General features: G+C 47.2%; 2 pseudogenes; both read left to right on the forward strand.

Annotated features, from left to right (window-relative positions):
* The first annotated feature begins 834 nt into the window (after positions 1-834).
* On the forward strand, positions 835-4,123 carry LOC119290079 (annotated as a pseudogene).
* A 12,838-nt stretch (positions 4,124-16,961) lies between these two features.
* LOC119284237 overlaps positions 16,962-22,213 on the forward strand; it is a 10,322-nt pseudogene continuing 5,070 nt past the window's right edge.

Below are 22,213 nucleotides of genomic sequence, written 5' to 3' on the forward strand. Positions count from 1 at the left end.
ACGTGGAACCTCGTATGGTGCCTCCAATTAGTAAATATAAGATATAAGATTTGAGGTCAAAAATAACACTTAGTTTGCATATGTAGGTGTGGTTTACTTAGTGCTTCTAAATCTCCGTCGTAACCACCGTCGATCGCCCGCACCGTCCCGTCACCGGCACCACCTTGTGGTGAGCCTCTTGTTCATGTAATTTTATATAAAAAATTGATGTTTGTGTGATTTGAATATATAGTTAATCATGTAATAATTATCTTACCCGTACGTTGTTTGTTATACATAGTGCCATGGTTTTGATATCCGTCCCCGTCGGCCCTCGTCCTTGTTATGATTCAGATGTGGTATATTCTCTTTTAAAACTATTAGTTGCATTTCGTGTTTATGACAAATTATGCCCATCAAGTTGACATAGATATTTTTATCTAGGAGGTATGTGAACCGGAAATTCCAACCGACCCTATTGTCGAGAGGTTAAATTTAGTTGAAAGAGAAAACGAGTACTTGAAAGAAAAATTGAAAAGAATTGAGGGGGAGAAGATGGAATTGGAGTTGCATGTTGCCGATGTCGTCGATGATCACAAGATCAAGATGGAGAAAATGCGCTTGAAGAATAGAAAGATTGGAAAATATGCCATCGATAGTGAGGCTTGGTATCATTATGTTGTTGGATCAATTGTTACCTTAGTTGCGATCTTGATCGCATTTGTTGTTGCATTTAAATGCTTTAACTAGAGAGTTATTTGTTTGTTGAATTTAAGTGTTGTATGAACTTTTATGTATGAATTTGTATTAATTTGGTCTATTCGGTGTTGTGTAATGAAGATGAGCCGGCAATGGATGTACGATGACCGATGCTCTCCCCAGTTTGTTGAGGGCGTGCATACTTTTCTGCTTGCGGCTGAGGCAAACAAGCGGGCGGATGGTTTTATGCCTTGTCCATGTGGTGTCTGTAAGAATGGTCACAATTACTCTACGTCAAGAACCATTCACGTCCACCTGTTTAAGTCCGATTTCATGCCCCACTATAATATTTGGACCAAGCACGGAGAAAGAGGGGTTATGATGGAAGACAATGAAGAAGAAGAGGACGACGACAGCTATCCTGGCCATGGGTTCCCTGAATACGATGATACAACAATGGGGGAAGAAGCTGAGCCGGTAATGCGGGAAGACGCTGAGCCGGCAATGCGGGAAGAAGCTGAAGAAGAGGCATCAGATGAGCCCGTTGATGATCTAGGTCGGGCCATTGCCGATGCAAAGAGAAACTGCGCAAGTGATTTGGAGAAGAAGAAGTTGCAGCGCATGTTAGAGGATCACAAAAAATTGTTGTACCCGAATTGCGTAGGTGACAAGAAAAAGCTGGGCACCACACTGGAATTGCTGCAATGGAAGGCAGAGAATGGTGTATCTGACAAGGGATTTGGAAAGTTGCTGGTAATGATAAAGGATATGCTTCCAAAGGACAACGAATTGCCCGAGAGTACGTACGAAGCAAACAAGGTTGTCTGCCCTCTAGGGTTAGAGGTGCAAAAGATACATGCATGCCCTAATGATTGCATCCTGTACCGCGGTGAGTACGAGGATTTGAACGCTTGCCCGGTATGTGGTGCATTGCGCTATAAGATCAGCCGCGATGAGCCTGGTGATGTCGAGGGTGAGCGCCCCAGGAAGAAGATTCCTGCCAAGGTGATGTGGTATTCTCCTATAATACCACGGTTGAAACGTTTGTTCCAAAACAAAGAGCATGCCAAGGCGATGAGATGGCACAGAGAAGACCGTAAGAAAGACGGAAAGTTGAGAGTACCCGCTGACGGGTCGCAGTGGAGAAAAATCGAAAGAAAGTACGGGAAGGAATTTGCAGATGACGCAAGGAGCATATGGTTTGGTCTAAGCGCAGATGGCATTAATCCTTTTGGGGAGCAGAGCAGCAACCATAGCACCTGGCCTGTGACTCTATGTTTGTATAACCTTCCTCCTTGGTTGTGCATGAAGCGGAAGTTCATTATGATGCCAGTGCTCATCCAAGGCCCTAAGCAACCCGGCAACGACATTGATGTGTACCTAAGGCCATTAGTTGAAGAGCTCTTACAGCTGTGGAATGGAACAGGTGTACGTGCGTGGGATGAGCACATGGGGGAAGAATTTGACCTCAAGGCGTTGCGGTTCGTGACCATCAATGATTGGCCTGCTCTCAGTAACCTTTCAGGACAGACAAACAAGGGATATCGCGGATGCACGCACTGTTTGGATGATACCGACAGTATATATTTGAATAGTTGTAAGAAGAATGTGTACCTGGGACATCATCGATTTCTTCCAAGCAGGCATCCCGTAAGAAAGAAAGGCAAGCATTTCAAAGGTGAGGCGGATCACCGGACGAAGCCTCGCCATCGTACTGGTGCTGATGTTTGAAAAGGGTCCTGGCGGACAACCTGTTCCGAAGGACGCGGACGGACGCGCACCCATGTGGAAGAAGAAATCTATATTTTGGGACCTGCCATATTGGAAAGACCTAGAGGTCCGCTCCGCAATCGACGTGATGCACGTCACGAAGAATCTTTGCGTGACCCTGCTTGGCTTCTTGGGCGTGTATGGGAAGACAAAAGATACACCTGAGGCACGGGAGGACCAGCAACGTATGCACGGAGAAGACAGCATACATCAGGGTCATGCAAGCTACGCTCTTACCAAAGAAGAGAAGGAAATCTTCTTTGAATGCCTGCTCAGTATTAAGGTACCGTCTGGCTTCTCATCGAATATAAAGGGAATAATAAACATGGCAGAGAAAAAGTTCCAGAACCTAAAGTCTCATGACTGCCACGTGATTATGACGCAACTGCTTCCGGTTGCATTGAGGGGGCTTCTACCGGAAAACGTTCGATTAGCCATTGTGAAGCTATGTGCATTTCTCAATGCAATCTCTCAGAAGGTAATCGATCCAGAAATCATACCAAGGTTACAGAATGATTTGGTGCAATGTCTTGTCAGTTTCGAGTTGGTGTTCCCACCATCCTTCTTCAACATCATGACGCACGTCCTAGTTCACCTATGCGAAGAGATTAACGTTTTGGGTCCTGTATTTCTACACAATATGTTCCCCTTTGAGAGGTTCATGGGAGTCTTAAAGAAATATGTTCATAACTGTGCTAGGCCAGAAGGAAGCATCTCCAAGGGCCATCAAAATGAGGAGGTCATTGAGTTTTGTATTGACTTTATTCCTGACCTTAAGCCGATTGGTGTTCCTGAATCGCGGCATAAGGGCAGACTGGATGGAAAAGGCACGCTAGGAGGGGAACAAATAATATGTATGGACGGACATTCTCTCACTGAAGCACACTACACAGTTCTACAGAATTCCACCTTGGTGGCTCCGTATATGGATGAACACAAGAATTTGCTACGCTCCAAACACCTGGAGCGGTCTGATGAGTGGATTACACGTGAACAAACCAGGAGTTTCGCCAACTGGTTGCAGACACGTACCATGCATGCCACCTCTATTGAAGATGACCTGTACTTGCTGTCCCAGTTACCATCTTCGAATATAATGACTTTCAAAGGGTACGAGATAAATGGTAATACATTTTACACGATTGCCCAAGATAAGAAGAGCACCAACCAAAACAGTGGTGTCCGCTTTGATGCAGAAACCAAGACGGGAAAGGAAACATATTATGGTTATATACAGGACATATGGGAACTTGACTATCAACGTGGTTTAAAGGTCCCTTTGTTTCGGTGCAAATGGGTCAATATGACACGAGGCGGGGTAACGGAAGACCCGCAGTATGGAATGACAACACTGGATCTCAACAATCTTGCGTATGCAGACGAACCATTCATCCTAGCCAATGATGTGGCACAGGTTTTCTATGTGAAGGACATGTCTACCAAGCCAAGAAAAAGAAAAGATAAGGAAGCAAATGCATCGTACGATGAGCCAAAGCGGCACATAGTTCTTTCTGGGAAGAGAAACATCGTGGGAGTGGATGACAAGACAGACAAGTCAGAAGATTATGAAAAGTTTGATGAAATTGCTCCATTCACAGTGAATATTGACCCGAGCATCCCGTTAAATGATGAAGATTTTCCATGGTTACGGCGCAAAGGGACACACGCGAAGAAAAAGTTTCACACCCAAAGATCTGGGATGTGATCGGCTTCACTATCATCACTTTCTTCTGTGTTTCACACCCAGGAGGGAATGTCTGTAATAGTTAGGGTAGTTATGTGTTTTGGCATTTGAAACGCGAAGAAATTTTATGTGCAAACAAATTCTTTTCATGCATTTACTGATTTTTTCCAGCTAAATGACCCTGAAATTGAAAAGCAATTCAAATGAACTCAGAAAAGGTTGAAAGTTGGCATGGTATCATAATTTCATACAAATAGCATGTGCAAGAAAGTAGAAAGGGTTACGGCAAAAACTGGATGCACTTCGTGTACAAAATGAACAATCACTTTCGAAGTATCAGGGTTTCCGACGAAAACTGAACTGTTACAAAGGCATTTCATTTTTTAAATAACCTAAGCATTACTAAATTGAATATAATGATAAAACACACTAATATTGAACATAAGAAAAAAGAATCACTGAAAAAACTTTTTTGAAAGTTAAGTTATTCACAAACTAGTGATTCACACAAATTTTAAATAATTCAAAATTTAAACTATTCAAATTTGAAATCTACCGGCACTAATAGAAAGTTTGTAATTTTTTGTATCTAAAGCAAAAATATTCACAAAGAAACTCTAAATACAGCAAAAAAACTCAAAAATAAATAAAACAAAAATAAATAAATCAAAAAAATAAGAAAATAAAAAAGCCCGCCTACTGCGCGATAGCGGCCTGCATACGACTAGAAACCCAACCTGTAGTTGGGCCAGGATGCAGGCCCGCAAGCCCAGTAGGCCCACAGGAAGAGTAGGAGAGGTAGGCCCAGAAGGCCTGCTATTGAGAGGAGTTCAATGCAGTGCCCGCGCCGGGGCTTATAAACTGGTCCTGGCGCTCCTAAACTAGCGAGGTGTGACTAAACTTCTGCGCCCCTCGCCTGGCAGCGCACACCCTTTAGTACCGGGTCGTGGCTCCGACCGGTACTAAAGGGGGGGCCTTTAGTACCGGTTTGTGCCACCACCCGGTACTAAAGGGGGTCGCTTCCCGCCGCTTGGCCTGGCCAAAACAGACCTTTAGTACCGGTTGGTGGCTCCAACCGGTACTAAAGGTGCCTTCTATATAAGTAAACACTTCAAAATTTCGTCAGTTTCTCATCTCCCTCTGCTTCTTCTCCTATGCACCGTTGCCGCCCCCGTCGCCGCCCCGTCCCCGTCGTCGCCGCCCCTGTCGCCGCCCCGTCCCCGTCGTCGCCGCCCTGTCCCCGTCGTCGCCGCCCCGTCGCCGCCCCGGCCCGTACGTCCCCGTCCCCGTCGTCGCCGCCCCGTCGTCACCACGCCCGTCGCCGTTCCCGTCGCCGCGCGCCCCCCGTCGCCTCTCGCCTAGCCGGCCGGTGAGCGCGCGCACACACACACATACATTTTTAGTTATAGATTTTTCTGTTTTTAAGAAATTGTTAGACATTTTTCTGTTTTTTAGAAATAGTTAGAAATGTTAGAATTGTTAGATTTGTTAGAAATGTTTGAAATTGTAGAAATTTTTCTGTTTTTTAGTTATAGAAATATATAGTTATAAAAAAGTTGGAATTGTTAGAAATTTTTCTGTTTTTTAGTTATAGAAATAGTTATAAAAATGTTAGTTATATATATAGAAATGTTATAATTTTTTTTCTGTTTTTTAGTTATAGAAATATTAGAAATGTTATAGAAATGTTAGTTATATATAGCATTGTTAGAAATGTTATAGAAATGTTAGTTATATATATAGAAATGTTAGAAATTTTAGTTATCAAAATCCAATCATTAAAAAAATGTTACTTTTTGCGGGCATATAGCTAGTATTTGTTCTCGACGATGCCCGACCCGCATCCTCGCCGTCGACCCGTCCGCGACGACGTCCAGCCGACCCATGTCCGGGACTGGGCTCCGCCGGGCTGGCACTGGGAGGTGCTGCTTGGAGGGGCGCGCCGCTTGACGAGGAACCCGGCCGGGTCCAGTCGTCGACCCTGATCTCGTTTGGTGGCGTTCGCGTGGGCCAGTTTCGGTGCGGAGGGACCCGGCCCCGCCGGAGGTGGTACGTCACCGTGTCAGGGAGGAGGACGAGCACGTCCATCGCTTCATGGTTGCGTTAGAGGGCGGCAGGTTCTCCAATACGTGGCAGTATCTTCGGGGATCTCACTTCAGCTATGATCCTGTGAGGGTTCCTTCTCTTTGGGTGTCCACTGCCCGCGCCAGAGGAACCGCGAGTGTCCTAGATTCTTCTGTAGTATTCGATCTTTATTAGCTAATAGCCAGTGATGTACTATTCAATATTATATATTATTCGAGACGATGTATTCGAGATTATATCTATTATTCTGGACGATGTATTCGAGATTATATCTATTATTCTGGACGATGTATTCGAGATTATATCTATTATTCGAGATTTGAATACTAAATTGTTTTATATTTCTTTTGGATTAGTTAAACAAAAGCTATGGCAGACAATACCGACAGAGAGGGAGAACAGACCATGTTCGATATGATACGCGGGGCAGATGATAATCAAAATTAAGAAGATTATGACGGCTCCGAATTTCTAAACAACACCGGAGAGGGTGATATGATATTCGATCACGACGAAGTCATGAATGATTATGACGATGACGAAGAACATGATCCTGAAACAACAAACACCGACGAGGTATATATATTTATATAAGCAGGCATCTGGTGATCATCACATGTTTTAAATGACTTGAAGATATATTAACGAATCGATCTTTGTTCTTTCATCCATCCGGATCGAGCAAATCTTCAGACAAAAGGACGAAACGAGGCCCGAACAAAAAGTTGAAGCCGGGCGTAAAGTACAATATCGAGGCATGCGGCCCTACTGGCAAACCAATAGCGCCTAAGAAGATTGCGGACAAGTTCGTTTGTCAGTGCGGAGTTCTTGTGAAGGACCAACTCCCGATCAAACTTCAAGAATGGAGAGCGCCAGCAAAGCCACGTCCAGATGTTACTTATGTCGACAAGAATCAAAAAGATTTGCTTTGGGATACTCTCATGGAACATTTCACCCTACCAGATCATTTCACAGAAGCAGATGTGCAGAAAGTCAAAGAGGCTTCTCTTAAGATGATGGCGACTGCATTCAAGAACTACAAGAATGGTGAATGGAACAAGTACGTCAACGGAGGAAGGAAGACTCCAGTATTCAAGGGAACACTGGAGAACCAACGTGATCATTGGGCCGATTTCATGAAATTCAAGGATTCAGAATTAGCTAAGGAACGGTCGAGAATAAACAAGAAGAATGCCGAAAAAAGGATAAGTTCCATAAGCTGGGGCCAGGTGGCTATGCGGTGGCAATGCCTAAGTGGGATAAGTCTGAGAAAGAGATGGAGGATGCAGGTGTCACTCCGGCTACTAAGAGCTGGCCCGCCAGGGTCAGGACTTGGTTCTATGCGCATGGGGGGGAGTTGGACCGGGAGACAGGAAATGTTTCGACGAGGGCAAGTCTGAAGGGAGCCGACGATGCGATACTTGTTGCAATATAAGAGGCACGAACGGGGGTGTTCCATCCCAACAGAGAGAACGACGAGCTTACGCGTGCCCTGGGAAATCCTGAACACCCGGGAAGAACACGAGGCAAGGGCGCTCTGCCGTGGTATGAGGGGTTTTCAGACTGGAACAACGACTACAGAACCCGTGCGAGAAAGAAGATTGCGGAGGAGAAGAAGAGGAAGATGGAGGAGGAGCAGAGGAAGCGGGACTATGAACGCCTTCAAGGCCTAGAAGCTAGTCAAGCGGAATTGGCAGTCAAATTCCAGCGGCAGCAGGAGCAGATTGACTCACTTACCCATCAAAGGGGGTCTCAGCAGCTGCAGCAGCTAGCGGATGATCTAGCATTGGATAGCACCGGCCCATCCATGCCGAGAAGCAGCGTGGGTTCCGTCCCGGACGACCCAATGCTGGGTAGATACCCCGTGGATGACATCACGGAGAACACTAACTGCGAGCTACACGTCAAAATGAAGAACATATCCATGAAGGTGGCGGACGGCTGTGCTTTCACAAATCCCCCCAAGGCAACCTTCCATTGCAACCCGATTCCAGCGGGCTTTGCTCGTGTCGTGGTTGATGAGGTGCTGGACCCATATTCGGGGCTACAGCTTGACATTGCTGGAGGTGACGGCGAGCGCTTTCTCGGAGAGGCCAAACATCGTATCATCCTAAGGAAAAAGGATTGCATCATCTTTCCAAGGCCACCGACACCGCGTCACCCGAGTCCTCGTCGAAGTCCGCCACCGAGTCAGCAGACTCCCGCTCCTCCAAGTCCGGCAAAGTGTCACGACAATCCTCCTCCTCCAAGTCCGGCAAAGTGTCAGGACAATCCTCCTCCTCCAAGTCCGCTACAGCGTCAGACGTCCACTCCTCCTCCAAGTCCGGCACAACCTCAGGCCACTCCTCCTCGTCCAACTCAGTCCCGTCAGCCATCTCCCCCGCCTCAGCAATCGCAGAGACACCCCGCAGCTCTGGTGCGTAGCCGTACGAGTCGAGGTAGTACAGGAAGTACAGGCGGAGGCAAGCGGTATAAATATGGTCCAAGCCTGAAGGCTCTTCCGCAGAGGTCTTATGACAGGTCCGAGGAGGAAATCACAGCCATATCGAAGGCCGAGGTGGAAGCCCATTTTGCACCGAAACCGCCACCACCGCCAAGGGAGAAAGTGCCTGAGGAAACGATTGACCACTTCATTCGTATGGCTCAACCACCAGCTTCCAAGCCTGTTGACACAGACTATGAGCGCCACATCAGGAAGTTAAATCGAGCACGTCTACAAAGGGAGGCGAGCACGTCTACATCGGGATCGAGCAAACAAGAAGCAGCTGCCAAAAAATGCGGGAAAATCATTCCCCAGCTGGGAGAACAGGCAGCGCAATCGATCCCCTTGCTTGTTGTGCCAACAACAGGTGACAGTACGCGGCCCCAATATTATTGTGGGCAAACAGTTCATGTTCCCGAGGTGGGCAATGTGGTAATAACGGAGGAGCATATAATGCAGGCTGAAGTTCTCAACATCACTGTTGGACAACTCCTCGAGATCGAGCCCATGCCTTTGCTTAGAGAGGATGAAGTAAAACGGAAATATGTCCGGGGCCAACCTTTGGTCGCGCCAGACAAGGTCAAGAACCTCCCAACGAGAATGTATGAATTGCATCAATGGTACATGAACATTACCAAGATTTCAGATCGAGTGTCCCTCATGGTGAATGTCAAGGAGGACCATTACTACCATGAGAAAGCTGGGTCCGTTGAGTATTTAAAACTGTTTCAGTTATACAATAAGGAAGCACTCGACAAATCTATCGTTAGTTGCTATTGTCTGTAAGTGATTTCTTTTTATAATTTAAGTCTCAAGCTAGCTGTAGTGATCCTTTTGAGATCAATCATTACCTGTAATTATCCTCACTATATATATTCTTTTCTGTGGTATTATGCAGGATGAAGATATATGAAATGAGAAAAGGTGGACGCTATGGCATTGGGTTCATTGACCCAAACACCGTTAATGAATTCACATGGAAGATAAATGAACATCATGCAAAGGAAGTAGAGGACAGCATGCTAGAGTTCTTGAAGCGCCTCAAATACAATGAAGATATACTACTTCCTTACCACTTTGGGTGAGTCACACTGTCTTGTACTACAAATTCTCTGTTTTTGCCTACTAGCTAGCTACATGTTTTTGCTAACATATGCCCGCTTAATTAAGACATGTAAACGTGTGTGCATGCAGATTTCACTAGGTCTTGTGTATCATTAAAGTTGACGCCGGAATAGTTGAAGTACTGGACTCACTAGTCTCAAAAAACACTGACTTTAACATCTTGTATGGGATAGTCAACAGGTAATTTCAATCATTATTAACTATATATCTCGGCCTATTTAGTTCGTCATTTCATGATATAAACTATTTAATAACCCCTTTATTCATTTTCTTTGTCAGCAGGCAGGGCTTGGGCAAGATTCATCAGCGTCACGCCCGGCCCGTGGAAACAAAAGCTTGAATGGTTTCGACCCAAGGTAAGTAATTAAGTAGTACTAGCTAGCTAGCTAGCTAACTGCCATCTCTTTAATTATCATGCTTGATTAATTTTTATCTGATCAAATTCCATTCTCGTAAAGCCCTGAAGCAGGCGTAGGGTACTGATCTGTGTGCATTCTGCGTTTGCGAGAATATTCGCATGATGGCGTCCGAAAGGAGCAGATCTCAAAGACAGCAATGAGTACGCTTGTCAGAACACTATTCACAATTTTTACACCATTATCGATATCTAGCTAGTCACACAACTAATACACATGCATATTGATCTCCTTCTTAACAGTTCAAAGAGGTGCGGGAGAAGCTCATAGAAACGGAGCGCATAGAAGCACTTCAAGAGGAAATAGCGGGATTTTTGCTCGACCAGGTCATAAATCCGAATGGAGAATTCTATTACCCTCTACCGCCCCAATGAAAACCACTTTCAATTGTCATCGTGCTCCGAAGGCACCAATTAGACTGGCTCCGAAGGCAACATTCATATGTAGGAGAAATTGTATATATCTGTACATGTGTGTATGTGTGAATTAATTAATATGGTGGTTTAATTTGTGAGACATTGATGTGATATATATATGCATGATTGGTTCTAATAGAAATTATATATATATATATATATATATATATATATATATATATATATATATATATATATATATATATATATATATATATATATAACGTGTACAATGTGTAGTATCGTAAAATACCAGCAAACGAAAAAGAATTAAAATGGAAACACAAAATTAAATGAAAAAGAAATCATAAAACTAAAAACCCTCCAAACCTTATAGTACCAGTTGGTCTTACAAACCGGTACTAAAGGGCTCCATGTCCCCGGAGCTAGCTCGTGCCACGTGGTCGCCCTTTAGCACCGGTTCGTGCTGAACCGGTGCTAAAGGGGGGGGGGGGGCTTTAGTGACCACTAATTAGTGCCGGTTATGTAACCGGCACTATAGGGCCTTACGAACCGGTGCTAATGCCCGGTTCTGCACTAGTGGTCGTTGCACAACCATATCCTTTGCATCAAGTCATCATTCGTAGATTGCATCTCATCGTTAAATGCAAACTGGCCCAATTGAGATCCGCCAAAACACACAAAGGAACCTTTTGACTGCATCCCAAAACATCGTTGGCACGAGCCATCGAGAGGAGCCACGAGATCTGGAGAGACGAACCCTCAAAAAGAACTCTCTATGACCACCCACTAGTGCAGAACCGGGCTGTATTACCGGTTTGTAAGGCCCTTTAGTGCCGGTTCTGTAACCGGCGCTAAAGGGTGGAGACTAAAGCCCCCTCCCCCTTAGTACCGGTTCAGCACGAACCGCCATGGCGGGGAGACCTTTAGTACCAGTTGGTAACACCAACCGGTACAAAAGGTTTTTTTTGAAATAAAGCAAAAACAGCCCACCTACTGGGCCGGCACGGCCTGCATACGACTAGAAACCCAACCTCTAGTTGGGCCAGGATGCAGGCCTGTACGGCCCAGTAGGCCCCACAGGGCAGAAGACTTGCAATAGGCCCATAAAGGCCTGCTTAGAGAGGAGCTAGACACGGTAGTCGCGGGGTGGCTTATAAACCGGTGCGAGCTCCTCTCAACTAGCGAGGTGGGACTAAACGTTGTGCACTGCGGGTGGCAGCGTGCCCCTTTAGTACCGGTTGGTGGCACGAACCCGTACTAAAGAGGGGGGTCTTTAGTACCGGTTGGAGCCACCAACCCATACTAAAGGTCACCACCTCTTTAGTACCTGTTCATGGCACGAACCGGTACTAAAGGTTCACCACGAACCGGTAGTAATGAGCGCCGTCCGCCTAGCCGTTGGAACCGGCACTAATGATCACATTAGTGCCGGTTCAATTACAAACCGGGACTAATGAGCTTCACATTAGGCCATTTTTCTCTAGTGACCGTAATCTGTGCGAGGGTGTGGACGTATGTCGCCGATCTGTCACCTGGCTTCCATGGCCCGATTGCCGCAGTAGAAGCCCCAAGGCTATGGACTGGCCAGGCACCAACCCGTAGAAAGATTGAGACAAAACACATATATTCATGTCAGACCGATTCAGAGCAAGCTGTTTGTAGCGGCCACGTATGAACAGATAGAACCTTGCATCACAGGTGACGACCAGTGAAATGAATCAAGCCGGTCGCATCCCTCCTGGGTGCCTTTAGCCGCGACCAGGATGGATCGGCCCCCAGGAACGTCGGAGGCCTCAGAGGACACGGGACGAGAGGAAGATGGCCTGCCGCCACCGTCGGCCATGGGGGCAGAGCCCCGGCGGCGTCGACCGGCGACTGCGAGGAGGGGAGGGATGTCAGGACGATCCTATGGCGGCGGGGATGGATGGCCGCCTGAGTCGCCCAGGAGAGGGACGCGGGGGCAGTTTTTGTTGGAATCCCACAAGGAAGTAAGATGTAAAAAGAGGTTTATGCCACGTGTTTCTGAGGAGGGCATGTAGCGCTAAGGTGATGGCAGTAGACATGAATATTCTCGTACAGATCAGGCACAAACTACTACAAGGTGGCTAAATTAGGAAGGAAGAAGAGAAATAGCACTTCATAAAAATGGCTGAATATTTTCTCTCCAATTCAAACTGCAATAATAGTTGATGGCGAAATTTTAAGTCATGTTCATAAAAAACACTATGAATTATAAGCAATTGATATGTCTCAAAGGCAACTATAATTTGGTTGTCATGTTCATGCCATATTTAATTTGTTGCACTTATACACACTTCTATACAATGTTTTTCACTTTTTTGGAGCAACATATTATTGCTAGAGTGTTAAATGTTGTTTTTTTGCTTTACAAAAAAAAGGTATTTTACGAAGAGATTAAAATCACAAAAATATCCCGACTGAGATTTTCATAATAAGGAGAACACCGTGGAGCCAAGAGTGTCCATCGGGGCTAACAAGTCACCAATCCCCCGTGCCCAGGTTTGGGGAATGATACTAGTGCATGTGGGGCCTACCGGTAACCTTCAAACAGATCTTTGGCCCTTCGTCTATATATCACCAAAATCATCAAATCCATTGTTGAAGAATCATTATGACGCTACCTCTACCGGAACGAGGCAATCCAAACAATAATCCTTTTACCATACTCTGCCAGAGGAAAAGAAATTCAGAGCCATCTTCATCAACCTTGTTGTGTCACGGACGACATTGATGGGCTTCTCTCTCTGCCAAAGCAAACGTAAATAGCTAGAACCAACGAATAATCATAGGCACATTCTTTCCTGTAATCAAAGATGACATGTCATTTGGTATATTGAAGGCCAGCTAACCAAGGGGCGGTGGGTAGCGTTGATGTAGATTCTAGCATGTCACTCCTTCCACAAATTTCAGATGGTATATGACGCTATAACATTGACCATTGTTTTGGTTTTCAGTGTATAATCGTCTCCCACAAGCTTGGCAACTGGGTGTTGAGTGTAGAGGCCAAGGTGAGCTACAGAAGTGGTGGCAGAGCACACATGCGTTGCCATCTTCGAAGAAAGGGCAATTAAGGCTCAAGTACAACGCAAAATCCAAAAATGAATGAATGACTGTATAGCTATTGTACTCATCAACCTTTACCAGTCTATAAAAGACGCACTACTCTTTGTGGTTTTTCTGTAGCCTTCACGTTATCAGGATAGTACTAGCAGCCGAGCGAACACATATGGAGTCCAGGATCCGAATCGAGAGAGCAGCGAAAAAAAAACAATAGGTTGGATCAATGTAATCAATGGAGAAATATGAATCGGAGGCATTTGAAAACACATCACCTTGAAAAATTATATGGGATGTATGGATAGGTGTAGTTAACGTGTTCCTAAGTAGGAAAGGTAGCGGCAACATTGAGATAGTCAAAGAAGCAATGGAGGGGGCCGTATAATTTAACAAACACTAGCTCTACTATAAAGTGGCTACGTAGCTATACGGAAATTCGAAAGGGGAGAAGAGCGATTTCACATTCTAAAAACTGGATCAATTTTTGCCTCTCTGATTCCTCAACCCCGAGACTGCAACCCATTTTCATCTCATGGACGGGGAGCATTACCTGGCTTCAGGCTGCCTTATTGGTCGCTGGAATCAATGTGTCAGCCACCGAGCAGAATGGGTGAGTTGGGTTGAGAGAGGAAGCCCGGACGCTGTAGGAGAGCCCGGACGCTGTAGGAGAGCGCGAGATCGCACCTACGAGGCAGATATAGCTTTCGCCTTTAGCAATGCTGCAAGTGGGCCGGGCCATCAAACGGGTCCACTCGCTCGGTTTTGGCTGTACGCATGCTCACCTCGGGTAGTATATATGTACGGTCGCTCTTTTGCCGTAGGTCGATTTTCTTCATCTTGCTGTCTACTAGACTTGACAAGTTTTTTTATGCTTTTAGTTTTCTTTTCACTTTTTATTTTTCATTTATTTTTTATTTTAATTTTGTTGTTCTTTATCACTATTTTTCTTTTTTCTCTTTTTATTTTCTACTTTTGTGTTTTTTTATTTAATTTGTTTCTTTCCTTTTCTGTTGTTTACGTATTTTTAATTTTAATTTTTGTTTATTTTTCACTTCTTTTTTGTTATCCTACTCATTTTATTATTGTTTTCATTACCATTTTTCAAAATCCATGTTGACATTTTTTAGATTCATGTTGAACATTTTCTGAACACAGGTTAAATATTTCTGAGATACAGGTTTAACATTTTTTGAATATAAGTTCAATATTTTTTTCGAACACACGTTAAACAATTTTTGGTTACATGTTGAATTTGTTTTTCTGAACACATGTTAAACATTTTTTTGGATAGACACTGAACATTTTCTAAATACACAATGAACATTTGAAATTCCGTAAACACGTGCATTCCTAACCCCCAGTGCTAATGCGGACTGTGTGTCGGATTGTCGGAGGACAATCTGCGTCATGTGGCAAGAGCTGCACGACGACACCATGCATGTGACGACTGGTTGAGTGGAAGAAGAATAGTGAATGAGTTATGGTGAACTCTTCTATACGACGCCCCACTGCATTTTTACTACACGACATGTCATAACGTCATATACAGCCAGACACGTCATAACGTCCCTATACATCTGGACGAACGGAGCCGATCAGTAACCGGTCACGAAAATGCCACCCAAACGGCTCTCTCAAACTGGCCCTATATGTCTCAGTTGTTTGGCACCCTCCAAACCTAGACCATGTCTGTCGGATATGGGGAGGCTCTAGGGGCAAGCAAGCAAAAAACCAAGATACTCTGTACATCCCTTGAGAAGCTCACTTCTCTTGGCGGATATGGTGATTGCAACGTGGGGCCATGTTATGACGATCGAAATATTGGAGATGTTGCAACCGCAACATGGCCGATGTTGTGCGGGGATGGCTGCAACTTGGGACATGTTGCGGCGGAAACATGGGACATGTTGCGAACTTGTGACGGCCGCATCATCGACGATGTTGTGCGGTGATGAGTGTTTACAGCGCTCGCCCAGTTGCAAACCTCCCGAGCGCAACATGGTCATGTTGCAAACGGCGAGTGCAGCATGAGTCATGTTGCAAACGACGAGTGCAGCATGAGTCATGTTGCAAACGATGGGTGCAACTAAATGGCTAACGCGGCCCAGATCAGACGACGGTCGCACGTGGCACAAACAACTTTGGAGGAGGGCCGCGTGTCAGATGACCGACACATAGCACGCGCTCAAAAAAACGACGGTCAAAGTTGCATCATTGGTTATCTAGTTTGCAACATCATCGACCAGGCCCCACGGCGCCACGCATCCTGCTTTACAGCAGACCATCTTATAATGTCATTTGGATTCGGTATCGCCACCCGTCCTTTGTAGCATCGGCGCTACCGACTCTTCCATGTAACAAATACAATGAGATTGTCAATTAATCTGGATACAATAACATGGCAAGGCAAACACTTACTCCCTCCGTTCCATAATATAATAGTAACATTTTTCAAGCTGAATATCACAGAAAAAACACTTTGCAGCACATACCATAGTTGCATCAGACATCCAAAAGAATGTAGTCAACTCTTTAAAAAAAATAAAAAAAATGGTAGCGGAGGGTAGCTGAGAGGGAGAGAGAGCAGAGGGTCCTCCTGGGTGTCTCGGTGCGGACGCATGCAAGTATGCACATGGTCGAAGTACCAGTAGCCGTAGCAGGCTAGCAGCAGTACTAGCTGCGTAGGAGCAAGGGCTAGCTAAAATATACTCCCTCCGTAGGAAATACTTGTCATCAAAATGAATAAAAGAAGATGTATCTAGACGTATTTTAGTTCTAGATACATTTATTTTTATACATTTTGATGACTAAGTATTTTCGTACCGAGGGAGTCCAGTGCCAGCCAGGACACGCGCTGAGGGAAAGAGCGGCAGTCCTCACGTGTTCACCTGGACACGTGGTTCGGTGGTTGGCTGCCAAGGCGGTGGATCGGTGCAAGTAATCAGCCGGTTTATGACAAGAGTTTTCCTTCCTTGAAAGGACTTCGAAACAAAACGTCACGAGGAACCAAACGCACTTGCATGGTGCCTTTATAGCAGTCCAAGCTCAAATTTTTCTTCGTCTTTTCTCGCGATGATTCCAAGTGCATTAACTGCATTGGATTATGACGTGTGTATTACTGAAACAACTTGGTTCACAGCCAGGGCTCAGTCAACCAATCCGCTGCTATCAGAAGACCCCCAACTCCTACCGTGGCTTGTGAGCTAGCTGCAGATAATTTTTCTTCCAACTTGAACACGAGAAGGAAGAGGAATCGGTCGGAGATGGCTGGCACCACGCTAAGCATGGCGAGGTCGATGAGCTTGCTCATGGGCGTCAGGAGGGATACCTGGTATTTGTTTTAATGTTTATTTGCAGTGTGTATTTAGTCTGAGCGAGAAGTCATCTCACTGGTGAAATGGGAGGTTCTGTGTATCCATATCTCACTATGAATATGACTTTCAAATATTCCAAATCTTTAACCGTAACGGACAGACAAGTTTTCTTTAGTGTTAGTTGGCCAAACCGGCTAGGACCTTAATTTTCAGAGACTGGAATAACTCTGTAAAAAGAATTAGCCTCGTTCGGAGAACCTTTTGTGCACTCTACAAATGCATTCAACATAAACAACACCTTCACTTTACTGTTACCATTACAAAATTAAGTGCATACATGGCTGGACTAAAATCTGTTTTAGCCGGTGCAGATTTCACCAACAATTATTGCGAGTTGTAGAATTCCATTGGCCACAGTTTGAAGTTCCTTCTGAGGCTTTTTCTGGTTTGGCAGGTTTATCAAAGACGAGCTAGAGACGATGCAAACATTCCTGCTGGTCGCTGAAGGAATTAAGGACAAAGACATGCTACTAATGGTGTGGGCGAAGCAAGTAAGGGATACATCCTACAATATTGAAGATTGTCTTGGTGAATTCATGGTGCATGTGGGAAGTCAAAGCTTGTCACGAGAACTGATGAAGCTCAAAGATCGCCATCGAATCGCAATACAAATCCGTGATCTCAAATCAAGAATAGAAGATGTGAGCAGCAGGAACACATGCTACAATCTGATTGAGAAGAACCAAATTACTAGAACCATTGATGAGAGGGATTCTCGCATGGAAGATATCCGCAACCACTCAGCTAGCAACATCGATGAAACCGAACTTGTGGGATTTTCCAAGCCCAAACAAGAGGTAATAAAGCTTATAGATGTCCATGCCAGAAATGTTCTTGCTCAGGTAGTATGTGTGGTCGGCATGGGTGGTTTGGGTAAGACTACTCTTACAAGGAAGGCTTATGAAAGTATGGACAACTTTTCATATCGTGCTTGGATCACTGTCTCACAGTCATTTGTCAGGATCAAGCTTCTCAAAGATATGATTATTTAGTAATGCCTGGAGGCTTGTAGCACCCTCCAAATGCCCGGCTCCACCCCTGTGTCCGCTAGATCCGAGGAGCGGCTGTGCCTCTCGGCCGGCAGCATGGACCGTGAGGCCTCGCCTGACTCCTCTATGCGGCCATCCCGCCGCTCTTTCGCTGAGGTTGTGAGGTCTCCGCCTACTGCGTTGGTCGTGCCGGCCGCTGCGACGCTACACCGTCCGCGCCTGCAATCAATGGTGGTCGCCAGCAACCAGCTCCGCCTAGCGGTCTGTCCACGAAGTCGGTCCCCTCCGACTGCCGCCGCCGTTGCTGTTTCCTCGGAGTGGCAGCTTGTCACTTCGAGAAACGGAGGGCGCGCTCCTCCCCTTCCTTCCCAAGCCGACGCATTCATGGCGCACCAACGCTCCTCTGCCAGAATTAGGGGCGTTTCTGGCTACAAGGCCGAGCTCGCTGACCGCTGCTTTCGTTGCCTCCACAAGTTCCACCGGGTTGCATTCTGCCGCAACCGTTCTCGCTGCATTCACTGCCTCAGCGACAGTGACGGCCACTCCGCTCGTTGCTGCCCTCGGAAGCGCTTCCCTCGCATCCCTCTTGAAAGCCTTGACGCCGCTGCTCCACCTTCTGCTCGTAGCCGCCAGCAACCCGCCCCGCCTCCGTCTCAGGCAGTCCACTCGCGCCTCATTTTCCCCCCCGGCCACCCCGTCGCCAACCGTGCTCCGGTGCGCTCACGGCTTGTGTTCCCCCAAGACGCCCCCCGCACCGCCACCAGCTTGCCCTCCCGGCAAGCTTCAGAGGATATGGCTTCCCTTGATGCTGCTGGCGTGTTCCGCGTGGGGGACCTGTGCCGGTCGAGGAAGACACGCTGCCTGGTCGACTTCGATCAGGAGATGGCCTCGGAGGAAGCCCTCCTCAAAGAATCTGCGCTGGTGCTCATCGTAGCTGGCTCTCGCCCGGGCCTTGTGCCCGGCAACATCAAGGAGGCCATCACCACCGAGTTCCCGGACATGCCGGATCACGCGCTCCAGGTCTTTCTCATGCATCCCGAGGCGTTCTTCGTCCGCTTTGCAGACAGCCGTTGTTTCGCTTCCGTGGCGGAGCGCGACTTCGTGCATTTTCGAGGCACCTCGATCCTCGTCAAGCGCTGGAGCAGGTTCGTCACCATGGTCGCCGCCGATCTCGAGGATCCCCCGTCCGGGGCAACGGGCGCCGTTGCTTGCCCTTTCGACGTCTCCTTGGCAGTGCAGACGGGGCCAACGGGGAGCGACGTCCTGGCTATGGACGCTGTCGGGCAAGCCGTGGGGCACGGCGTTACGGCAAGCACCATGCTGGAGGCTTCGTCCGTTGGCGCATGCGCTCCTGCCATGCATGATGCTCCGGTTCAGCACTCGGCGCCCACTACTGCGGTGCATGCACCTGCTGTTCTGGCTTTCGCTGCTGGCTCTGGAAGCGAGGTTGCCACTGCCATGATTGGTAGCCTAGCCCTGGCTCCTGACACTTCGGAGGCTCCTCTGTCGGCTTCCTCTTCAAGCATACCTGGGTTCAAGAATTCGCGGCAAGGGAACCCTGAGACGCACATGACCAAAGATCAAGTCAACTCTGACCGTGAGGTTCACGGGACCCCTGGGGATGCCGTGGAGCTGCCTTCGCCATGCAACGCGGGCCCGATCGCGCTGCTCCTTTCGGCGCCGGCCCAGCTAGCTATCGCTACGAATGGGCCAGATCTCATCCAATGCACGCATGAGCCTACCACTCCAGCGGCATTCCTGCAGCTAGCCACGTTGCAGATCACTCCAGGCCTCCTGCCTGCGCCCACACCGGCCCAGCGGATCACTAGGGCGAGGACTCCTGCTGCTGCATCGAGGAGAAGCCGGAGACTGCAGGGGCGCAGCGCCTCTGCCTCCGGCGGCGGAAACAATACTATGAGGCTTGCCAGAAAATTAGTGATGTCCAAGAGAGGGCTGGCCATAGCAGAGAAAGGGGACGAAGCAGAGGAGGAGCAGCTTGAGAAATATCGCCGGATCTTCGACCTTCCGCTGTCCCCGGAGCAGATCACTGCTTTGTCCGCGCTTGCCAAGGCGGGCAAGAAGCAGGGGAAGAAGGCCGCAGGCATGGCTTAGCCGTCGCCTGCCCTTTGTGCGTGTCGATTTTGTTTTAGCATGGATTGCAACTTCCTCGTCTGGAATGTGCGCGGGCTGAATAACCCTGCTCGCCGTGCTGTCGTTCGCTCTGTTATCTTCAACAACAATGTTTCCGTTCTCTGTTTGCAAGAGTCAAAGTTAGAATTCGTTGATTTGGGTATCGTACAGCAGTTTTGTGGGAGCCGTTTCTCTGATTTCATCTTCGCACCTTCAGTCGGTACTAGAGGAGGGCTGATTCTAGCTTGGGACAATGCAATGGTCGATTTCTGCAATCCGATCATTTCTGCTAGTTTCATTGCTGCTGAAGGCGTTTTTATTCAGTCAGGATCGAAATTCAAACTGATCAATGTTTATGGTCCGCAAGACGATCAGGCCAAGTTAGTGTTGCTTGATGATCTCAAACAGGTTGTGTCCGGTGGTTTGCCTGTCGGCGCTCCATGCATTTTAGCAGGGGATTTCAATTTGATTGCTAGAGCCACGGATAAGAATAACCTTAACATCAACAGGAGGTTATTGGCTGCTTTCAGAAGCTTCATCAATGAGCTGCAACTTCGTGATCTGTACCTGCACGGACGACGCTATACATGGAGTAACGAGCAGGAAAATGCGACCATGGTCAAGCTGGATAGGGTTCTTTTTAATGAGGAATGGGATGCTCTGTTTCCTAGTTGTCTGCTCCAAGCTCTTTCTTCCGAGATGTCTGACCACTGCCCCCTGCTACTTTCGTGTGATGCTGACTTCAAGCCATTCCGAAGATTCAGATTCGAGAACCACTGGGTCCGCTTGGAGGGGTTCCATCAGACTGTTTCTGAGGCTTGGCAGCAGAATCCCAACTGCAATGACGCCTGCTCCAGGTTGCACTCAAAGCTTATTTCCACTGGCCGAGCTCTTCGTAAATGGAACTCCTGTATGGTTGGCGATCTGCGGTTAAGAGCAGCGGTCTCTAGCGAGCTGATTTTTATGCTGGACCAGGCCATGGATAAGCGCATGCTCTCGGCCGATGAGAGACAATTCAGGGCGATGCTCAAGGTTAATTGTCTCGGGATCGCTGCGCTGCAACGCTCTATGTGGAGGCAACGTTCCAGGATCACTCAGGTTCGAGAGGGGCACGCAAGTACGAGATTCTTTCAGGCAAAAGCGACTGCTAGGAGAAGAAAGAGCTTTATCCACCGCCTCATGGTCGATGGTGTGCCCGTTACCAGCCAAGTTGGAAAGGAACAGGCAATGTTTGATTTCTTCTCGCAACTTCTTGGGCGCCGGCGTGTCAGAACTAGCACGCTGAACCTGCAGAATATTGAGTTGCCTGCAGTAGAGCTCTCAGAGCTTGAGAGACCTATTTTAGAGGATGAAGTCAAGGCTGTGTTGTTCGACCTTGACCCGAGCAAGGCTCCGGGCCCTGACGGTTACTCTGCACTCTTCTTCCAGAGTTGTTGGGACACGATCAAGTTTGATATCATGGCAGCCATCAGAGAGATCGAGAACCTGAATGCCAGAAAGCTTCATCTGCTCAATTCAGCAACTATCGTGCTTCTCCCAAAGAACCCTGAAGCGTCAACACCCAGAGATTTTCGACCGATCAGTTTGATCAACTTCATCAGCAAACTTTTCATGAAAATCCTTGCCTCAAGGTTAAGATGTCGGATGAACGATCTTGTCCAACCTTGCCAAAGTGCCTTCATTAAGGGCCGCACAATTCATGACAATTTCAAATACGTTCATTGCCTCGCCAAGATGTTCAAACAATCAAAGACACCGGCGGTGATGTTGAAGCTGGATATTGAAAAGGCCTTCGATTCGGTCTCTTGGGAGTTCTTGCTGCAGGTTCTAGAGGCCAAGGGGTTCGGCACCAAGTTTCGTGACTGGATCTCTGTCATGCTGTCTACTGCCACGTCCAAGGTGCTTGTCAATGGCGCCCTCACAGACTCAATTTACCATCAGCAGGGCCTTCGGCAGGGAGACCCTATGTCCCCGCTGCTTTTTGTCATTGTGATGGACTGCCTTGCTGCCCTCATCAATGCC

Source organism: Triticum dicoccoides, chromosome 4A (genome assembly GCF_002162155.2).
Source record: "Triticum dicoccoides isolate Atlit2015 ecotype Zavitan chromosome 4A, WEW_v2.0, whole genome shotgun sequence".
Taxonomy (NCBI): Eukaryota; Viridiplantae; Streptophyta; class Magnoliopsida; order Poales; family Poaceae; genus Triticum; species Triticum dicoccoides.